This window comes from Magnolia sinica, chromosome 3 (assembly GCF_029962835.1).
Source record: "Magnolia sinica isolate HGM2019 chromosome 3, MsV1, whole genome shotgun sequence".
NCBI lineage: Eukaryota > Viridiplantae > Streptophyta > Magnoliopsida > Magnoliales > Magnoliaceae > Magnolia > Magnolia sinica.
Window position 1 is genome coordinate 103,509,038 of NC_080575.1, and position 8,977 is coordinate 103,518,014.

An 8,977-nucleotide genomic window follows, 5' to 3' on the forward strand; every position below is an offset into this window, starting at 1 on the left:
TTGTGTTGCAGGGCGTGTTTACGAGCCTAGACTGGAAAAATGTACTAAAAGCATGGATTTAGCGGTCTAAAATCACCAAGGCAAGCGACGGACCCCAGGAGACCAAGATCGACGGATGTTCACGCCAGGGATTCAAGAAAATCGAGAAACTAAAGCTCAAGTGACCCGAAAGACATCCAGAATGCAAGATCACAGGGTTTCCACCATCCGTTCAGCTCGAAATTCATACATCGCCTGAGGGCCATAAATTAACCGTACACATAAAATTTCATCTATTGGATCGCTGTGGAAATGGCCCAACGGACATATCAGCCCACACATCAACAATTTAAGGCCCACCTGATGTTTGGATCTGCTTCAAGTTTGGGGTCAACACTTAAAATGAGATGGGTAAGTAGATGGTCGATGTGGATTTTGTAGAAACATCAAGGGACGCACTTTATGCAGCGGGCGTGCACACATAGCATTCTCACTTACGTTACACCAGACCATTCCGCAGTCAAAACGGCCGCTGACCGAGCTCTCCCTCTCCAACTCAACTTCTTTCCTGCGAAAGAAACAGAGGTTGCAGCTCTTTCTTATGGGCCACCACCATGATTCGACGGACCAATCCGGACCGTCCATAAGACTTGCACGGCCCCTCTCACTCAGACCTAGGAGAGATAATTTAAAGAGGACAGCTTGATCGGTTTTCAACCGTCCAAACATAGGTCGGACGGTTGGGAGAAAAGTCGGTGGGCCACACCAAAATCAGTGTAAAAACTGACCATTCCCGACTATTTTCTCGAGGGAAAACGGGTGGACGGCTTGGATCTCTCATTTGAAGCCGATCATGGACCCCACCATCGTCACAGCGTCACCGGCGTACGCAGGCCCTGTTTCCGCGCCCGTTGCTGACCAGTTTTGGGACTATTATATGCCCATGGTGATGATCGGACGGCCGATCTGGTCCGTCCATCGTGTAGGCCACTCGCAAACGTCCCAAGGGATGTTATTTGTTCAAACAGAATCACAGGAGCATGGGCGTTGGGAGGATCCGTTTTTGCTGCGTAAAGAGACTTCTGCGCCGACTTATCTGCGGAGGTTCCTGATCGCCTACGGCATCAAGGAGGCTCCCTTTCGCACACGGATACGGACGGATGCTTGGGCTGCCTATAAGAAAGGAAGAGAAAAGGGAAGGAAGGGAGGACGTGTGGAGAAAGCATTAGAAGGTGGAGGCTTGAACGTGGACAGGGAGAACCAAGAGGAGGTAGTTCTTTTGGAGGCCAAACGTTCGGCTGGTTTTTATTCTTTCCTTCTTGTTCTTTCCTTTCTCTTTTTATTTTATTTTCATCTGCTTTGTTCAACCCATTCATATGTGGCTAAACCTCTTAGCTAGGGCTAAGAGGTGAAGCCTGTAGCGAGATGGGAGATTATATTTTGTGCCTGTAATTTAAAATTCATAAACTGAATGTGATTTTTGTTGATTATTAAAGGAATATTTTTCTTAGACTTTAATGGTCCGTTGTGACTGAAATTACAATGGGTTTGCAAGGGCTTTGAGTATTTCTTTCCCCTTTTTATGTTATGAAGTCAGGAAGCCCTGTTGTTCATCATTGTTCCATGGGCATGGTAGGATGACAGTACCCTTCCCGATCTTCATACCTTGTTGGTTGGTTGGTAATTAGTTTAATTCTGTTGTTTACTTTGTCTCCTGGACATGGTTTGGTGATAGAATCCATCTTAATTCATATTCCTTTCATCTCATGAAAACTAGATCAGATAAGTTCAGTTTAATTTCCATGATTCTTGATGCAGGCATAAAGATCTCCCCGATCTCTACAAGTGGATCCTCTGAATCCCTAGTTTCCTTCCTCTAAATTCCTTAAGTTTTACATTAATCTCTCACCATTATTCATCAATTTACATTTGATTTTGATTACATCTTAGGCTAGTTCTATTTCTACCTAGTTTCAGGAAACATACAAGTTTCAGTCCTTGTGGATTCGACCTCAGTCTTACCGAGTTTATTACTACATCACAACCCTATACTTGGGGAGTGAACAGCTAGCTTGCCCAACCACCCTCATTATCGGATGAGTCTGAAGGAGTGTGAGATACTTCAAGGGCAAGTAGAGGAATTGATCCGTAAGGGTCTCTTGAGAAAGAGCATGAGCCCATGTGCTGTACCATCATTATTAACGCCTAAAAAAGATGGAAGCTGGCGCATGTGTGTCGACAGTCGGGCAATCAACAAAATTACCATCAAATATTGGTTCCCAATACCACAGTTGGACGACATGCTCGATATGTTAGAAGGGGTCAAGGTGTTCTCTAAACTAGATCTAAGGAGCGGGTACCATCAGATTCGTATTCAACCAGGTGATGAGTGGAAAACGGCATTCAAGACCAAGGAAGGGTTGTATGAGTGGCTGGTCATGCCCTTCGGCCTATCGAATGCACCAAATACTTTTATGCGTTTGATGAATCAAGTTCTAAAACCGTTCACTGGCCGATTTGTGGTAGTATATTTTGATGACATATTGATATATAGCCAGGATGAGGTGGAGCACAGGAAACATCTCAGGCAGGTGCTGCAGGTCCTACAAATTAACAAGTTGTACCTCAACTTGAAGAAGTGTAGTTTTTTAACTGACAGCCTATTGTTTCTAGGATTCGTTGTAACGTCCGCAGGCATTCGTGTGGACGATGAAAAGGTGCGAGCTATTAGGGAATGGCCGATCCCAACAAATATTCATGAGGTGAGGAGTTTTCACGGGTTGGCGACTTTCTATCATCGATTTGTACGAGATTTTAGCACCATAGTTGCGCCTATAATAGATTGCATGAAAAAAGGACCGTTCCAGTGGACCGATAAAGCTGACAAGAGCTTTCATGAGATCAAGCATCATTTGTCTACAACACCGGTTTTGGTACTTCCTAATTTCGACAAATTGTTTGAGGTTGAGTGTGACACTTCGTACATCGAAATTGGAGGAGTATTATCACAGGAAGGCAGGCCGGTAGCCTTCTACAGTGAGAAGCTCAGTGAAGCCCGAAAGAAGTAGTCGACTTATGAGCTTGAGTTGTACGCAGTTGTTCAAGCACTGCGACATTGGCGGCACTATCTAATTCAAAGAGAGTTTGTTTTGTATACTGACTATCAAACATCACTACAAGAAAAGATGGCTTTAGCCTCAGTTCAAAACTGTGGCTAACAATGTTAAAAACTGAGGCTAAAGCCTTTAGCCTCAGTTTTGCCTCAGTTATCCAAACCGAGGTTGAAACCCCCGTGGCTAAAGGCTTTAGCCTCAGTTTTAACAATCGAGGCTAAAATGACTTTTATAGCCTCAGTTCTTCAAGTGAGGCTAAAAGAACCTTTTTAGCTTGAGTTTTTTCGAAATGAGGCTAAATCAAAATTTTAGCCTCCATTGTTTCCAACTGAGGCTAAATTTGGATTTAGCCTCAGTTGCCTCCAACTGAAGCTAAAACTATTTTTAACCTCAATTCTCAACAACCGAGGCTAAAGCCTTTAGCCACGGGAGTTGTAGTCTCAGTTTATATAACTGAGGCAAAACCGAGACTAAAGATGGATTTAGCCTCTTTTGGCATCAACCGAGGCTAAATTCGGTTTTTGACCTCATTTCTCTATCAACCAAAGCTAACAATATCATAATCAACAAATGATTGACCCTGTGCATATTTCACCCATTTAACATTCATCAAGACAACAATCAGCACAATATCAACAAAACAATTAATGGTCTATTTAAAGTTTTAAAAACAGACTACAAATGTCTTCCTTTCCTAGCCTTCCACATGAACTGTTTCAGTAAGGTCCCTTTGGGCCAATCAGATGTCTTCCTTTCCTAGCCACATCTTCTGGCAAGATGTCTCCAACACCAACCTCACTGGCCATGATCACGTGTCCACTATGTGTAATGTAAAAGCGACTGGGGCGCAATCCATTTCGGTCCAATGTTGCTCCAGGATGGCGGCCATCAGTAACTGCATTTATACAATAAATATAAGTTCAAAATACTCATGTCACATGCAGAATCATTAAAGCATGAAGCAGTTCCAGCACAAACTTCACATGATATAAGTGCAGGTCCATCCCATGGCTCAATAAGAGCTGAAAATTATTCGTACATGGCCTCAATTACAGCATAATCATTTTCAAAACTGGAAAACCTCAATTAAATAATCAGACAGTTGTCCATGTTGAAGTCGAAGACCTCGGATTGGGGCCACAGAGAGTCAAGTTCGTGTTTTAGAACCTTGCTCCAGTCATAATTATATCAACAGGAAGTTGCTTACAGTGGATATGGATTATATGAAGTTTATCTATGAATGGCAAAGAGTCATCTGTTTTAGCTCTGCATGCCTGAGATTGGGCGGAATAGAACTAGTATAACCTACATGTATATTTCGTGAGGTATTGTTCAGAATTGCTCAGGACCAAAACTCGAGAGGTATTCTTCAGAATTGCCCAGGTCCAAAACTACTCACAGAAAGAGTTACCAGGATCTTGAGACCAAATGCATATGATATAAAGTATAAAGAGACCACCACTGACATTACATGATATATGATCTTACACTCCTAAACACAAACAACTCTCAAATAGTTTTTAGGTTACATGATCAAGAAACTGAAAAGAGCATAAAAACCATAGACTATAAATGATTTAAGATCCAGAGTGTACCACATAACAGAGGTACAACTGATCCATTCCATAAGACTCCAATTGCTCTTACCCACATAACAGAGGTACAGAAACCCAATCATCTTTGACACAGCCTATCAAACAGGGCTGTAGTACAAAAAGGAGTTAGCATCTATCAACATAAAAAAACATCCTACAGTTTGCATCACTCATAGGAAACAAAGGATGTTGCCTATCTACATCAGAAATACTTACACATCAAAGTGTCCAACAGCCCCATGTATCGACTATTTCAGCTATAATCACCTTGCAAATCAATGCGATTCCTATTAAAAAAACAAAAGGATACTGACTATCATTGAGTTGAGGATCATGCAATTCCTATTAAAAAACAATGATTGAAAATTGAGATAAGCATATTATAACGTCCCTGACTCACCATCGTCTAATACACCAACAACCTTCTCAAGTGCTTCGCTAAGTTCTTTTTCATGCTCCTATTTAATAATAATAATAATAATAATAATAATAATAATATCACATCAATTGCAAAAGATATGATCTTGAATATCTGATTTTTTAAATCCAATGTGTGAGACCATTAATAAAGCAACAGGGAATTATGGTATGGATGAGTATTGAAAAGGAGAAAGTTACCCCAAGGATTAGTTTCACCTTCTCCACTTGAGACGGATTAGGATGCTCTCGAAGGACCGTCTCAACCTGATACATATGATTCTAGCTGCCATGAGAAGAAGGGCTTCTCTTTTCTTCTTTATTTATTTATTTATTTATTTATTTATTTTTAATTTGAGATGGAAACAACTAAAAATGGAAAACAATACAATACAGAAAGCAAAGCTAATGATTTAGATAGTAAAATATGAAGAATGAAATGTATGATTTGATAAAAAGGGGAAACAACAATAGGTATAACGCTCACGAAACTTCATGAGTCAGTTAAAAGCACAACAAATCAACCTGACGAGTCAAGTTTTGGGCAGAACTGGGGGCTTTCTAAAATCCCAAGTAGAAAAATATTAAATGACATATTAGATTGTTACATTTAAAAAACTAAAGTATATTCAATGACAGAGAAAAAGAAACACAATGAAATCTATTACATGGATGTAAAGAAACACAATGAAATCTATTACATGGATGGTGGGTACAACATTACATGTGAAGTAAGCCTCATAATATTATATTTCCTGTAAATTGAATAAAGAGAAACCAAAAGTAGTCTAATGTGAAATGAGAAGAAGCACATGACATTTAAGACTAACATGAATAGTAGTGCCTCAAATAACACATTAATGATAATCCAGAATAAGATGGAAACTAGTACATCAAACAAACAAACTAAGCTACCAATTCTAGCTTATCCAAGGTGATTGGATACGCAAATGATTCTGTAAGGCTATGTATGGATACACAAATGATTTGAATTGCAAATGCTCATCTAATCTATAAATGAGAAAATTGTAACTAATGTGCTAAGTTTAGTTCCCTGCCAATTCAAATTGAAATATCGACTCTACTGAGACTGTGTTTGAATACACAACTGATAAACACATCGAATCAAGAAATTACTATTTTCGAACCAATTTCATGGGTTTAGTTTGCTGTCAATTTAATTCCTCACACTGATTTTCTAAGGATGAATTTGGAACTTTAGATATGCAACTAAGTGGAATTGCAAATGCTCACCCAATCAAGATTGCTTGATGCTTTTATCTTCCAGAATCATGTAGATCTTGCTCATCTAGATGATATTTTTTCCCTTTTAAATATCTTGGAGTTGATCTTTTGTGTTGCCTTGTAAACTTTACAGGTTTCTTATTATTTTAAAGATCCCGATGTCACAGACAGTGATTTTCAAGGCTCCTCTAGCCCTGCAGGTATGTTTTTTTAAATCTCATACTGCAATACATCTTAAGTAGCAGTTGTTGCCAATGGAATGATATGCATGACTAGGACCCTATAATTATGATCATGATACTACTATGTGCAGGGAAAGGGTTTCAGTTCAAGTGATGTCTTTATCAAAAGAGTTGTCGCCAAGGCAGGGTACTATGTCAGAAGTGAGTTTCCCTCTAGCTATTTTTTTAAATCACTTTCATTGATAAAGAATTATTCAATATGCATTTGATTCTATATTTCACTTTCATCCTTAAAAAAAAAAAAAAAAAAAAAAAACCCTGAAGTGAGGCATGGCCCGAATGGCAAGTATGATACTCCAACATTACCATGAATGTAAGCCAATGCCCTACGTATCTACAAAATACGAAAATAGAAGCGAGAAAAATTTCCATTACAAAAAATCTCATAAAGTTTCTTGTCAGAAAATGAATCAACGTAATGCCAGCAACTCAAACACCATGAAAATTTGCATTGGAAATTTAAAAGCTGACATCAACTCATAATAGTCCACCCACCCAAACCCAATGCAATAAAATTGAAGTTACGAGCAGACATCAAGAATTTACTTGGATTCTCATACAACAAAAAATTGTCATACAGAAAACATGCTCCACAAGTTGGATTCAAAAATTCAAATTCAAATAATTGACAGAAAAAAAAAAGGCCACTAAAGCATAATACAACCAATGCATTACTTTCCACAGAAACTTTGTGCAAAACAAGGATGTGTAGATTAAAGATAATGTGTATGCACTTAAAATCATCGGCAATTTCTTTACCTGAAAATCCATTGCTGTTGAGATCCAGTTCTTCCAGCTGCATGGAACTCCCAAAGAGCTCAGGTGGTATAGATCCATCTAGCAGATTGTTACCAACCCACAAAACCCGAAGGGATAGCAATGGATGAAACGAAGGAAGCTTCCCTCTGATCTGATTTTGACTCACATCCAATATTTCCAAGTTCTGAAATATCTGCATTGAACAATCCTTAAAAGATTCCCCAAAGCTCCATGAGCTGGGCTGGGATTGGACCATAGAACTGGTTTCCTACAGATCTAAATGCTGCAGAGAAGTAATCGTTCCATGGTAGGGATGAGGCGACCGATGAAAGAATTGCCCGAGAGGCTGAGATTCCTCAGCATTTTCAGTCCATTCAAGGTGGAGAACTTCAAATACAACTGGATCACAAATTCAAACAAGAAAAGAGAAGGAAAATGTGAAAAGAAAAGAGAGGGAAACCATGAATCGTTTGTAGGATTTCCACCACTAACCAATATTATCAGGAAAATCTTGCTGAGAATCTCAATATAATATTACTTCTAAATAATTTCTGTTAAAATCTAGCAACTTGCTTCGTTTTTCATCTTCATGTTTCCATCCAAATGTATCAAATCATTAGTCATGCTAATCCAAACATAAGCTTGAATTGAAAATTTAAGTAACTTGTTATCGAAATGTATGTCACATTGATCCTACATCTATGATGCATCCTTGCGTTTGCATGCATTTCTACCGGACATATCATGGCCATTTACTTCAGATTGGACAATTCTAATGCTTTCTGCTCTGAATACCAATTTCCAAACGATGACAAGATCCAAACATCCGTAAAAAACAAATCAAAGATAGGAGAACTTTGAGGCCTAAGATCTTACCAGAAATCAGCAGGATTTCAACACTTTCTCATCAGATCTAACTTCGGTCCGCAGTCTAACGAAGTTAAAATTTCCCCTAAAGAGATTCCAAAGAAGAATATGCCCGATTCATGATAAGATCTAGAACAATATCCCCCTTCTAATCTATGCATGTCTGGAATTACTTTAGATCTGAAGGAATTTCACTAAAATCGATGCAACATTGGTTTCATCTCTTCGAGATCCAAAAAAAAAAAAAAAAACAAACAGATCGAGATTTTCTTTATCTAAAAAAATAACTGATCTGAATTTCTTCTCCACGTTTTCTACATGGAGTAGGGCGAGATTCGTAGAGTAAGTAATCAAATAGAGAGATTCAAAACCGGAAAGAGAAAAGAGAAATCGAGAAAGATCTCTGTAGAAGAAACTGAAATCCAAAGCTAGAAATTCCATCGTTGGAGGTAATGGAAGGAATTTACAGAGAAAAATTAGAAATTCCACATACCTTCAACGCCATTTCTCTCCTTTCTTCTCTTCCGCTCAACGAAGTTGAAACTCTAGCCGCGGAAATGACACGTGTTTGTTGGTATATATATGTTGATAGATTGCAAACACATCCCTCCTTTTCTCTTATTTATTGAATTACCACTGATCCGTGCCCCTCGTAAGTACAACGTTTTATGTGCACTCGCTCCATAATATGTGGACTAAAGGAGCGCGTATGAACGATCTGAGCCGTTCACAATCGATGAGAAATGGGTTGATTCCATTT

The 8,977-nt window shown here is 38.9% G+C and overlaps 1 long non-coding RNA gene across 2 annotated transcripts; it reads right to left on the reverse strand.

Annotated features, from left to right (window-relative positions):
* Nucleotides 1-3,663: 3,663 nt before the first annotated feature.
* LOC131240495 (uncharacterized) lies at nt 3,664-8,761 on the reverse strand. Of its 2 annotated transcripts, none has more exons than XR_009168785.1 (6): nt 8,711-8,761; nt 5,306-5,371; nt 5,088-5,145; nt 4,904-4,974; nt 4,688-4,795; nt 3,664-3,987 (listed from the first exon to the last, which is right to left on the reverse strand). It is a non-coding gene; the product is annotated as an uncharacterized LOC131240495 (long non-coding RNA). The 2 variants fall into 2 exon arrangements; XR_009168784.1 differs by lacking the exon at nt 8,711-8,761 and adding an exon at nt 7,351-7,598.
* Between the last annotated feature and the right edge of the window lie 216 nt (nt 8,762-8,977).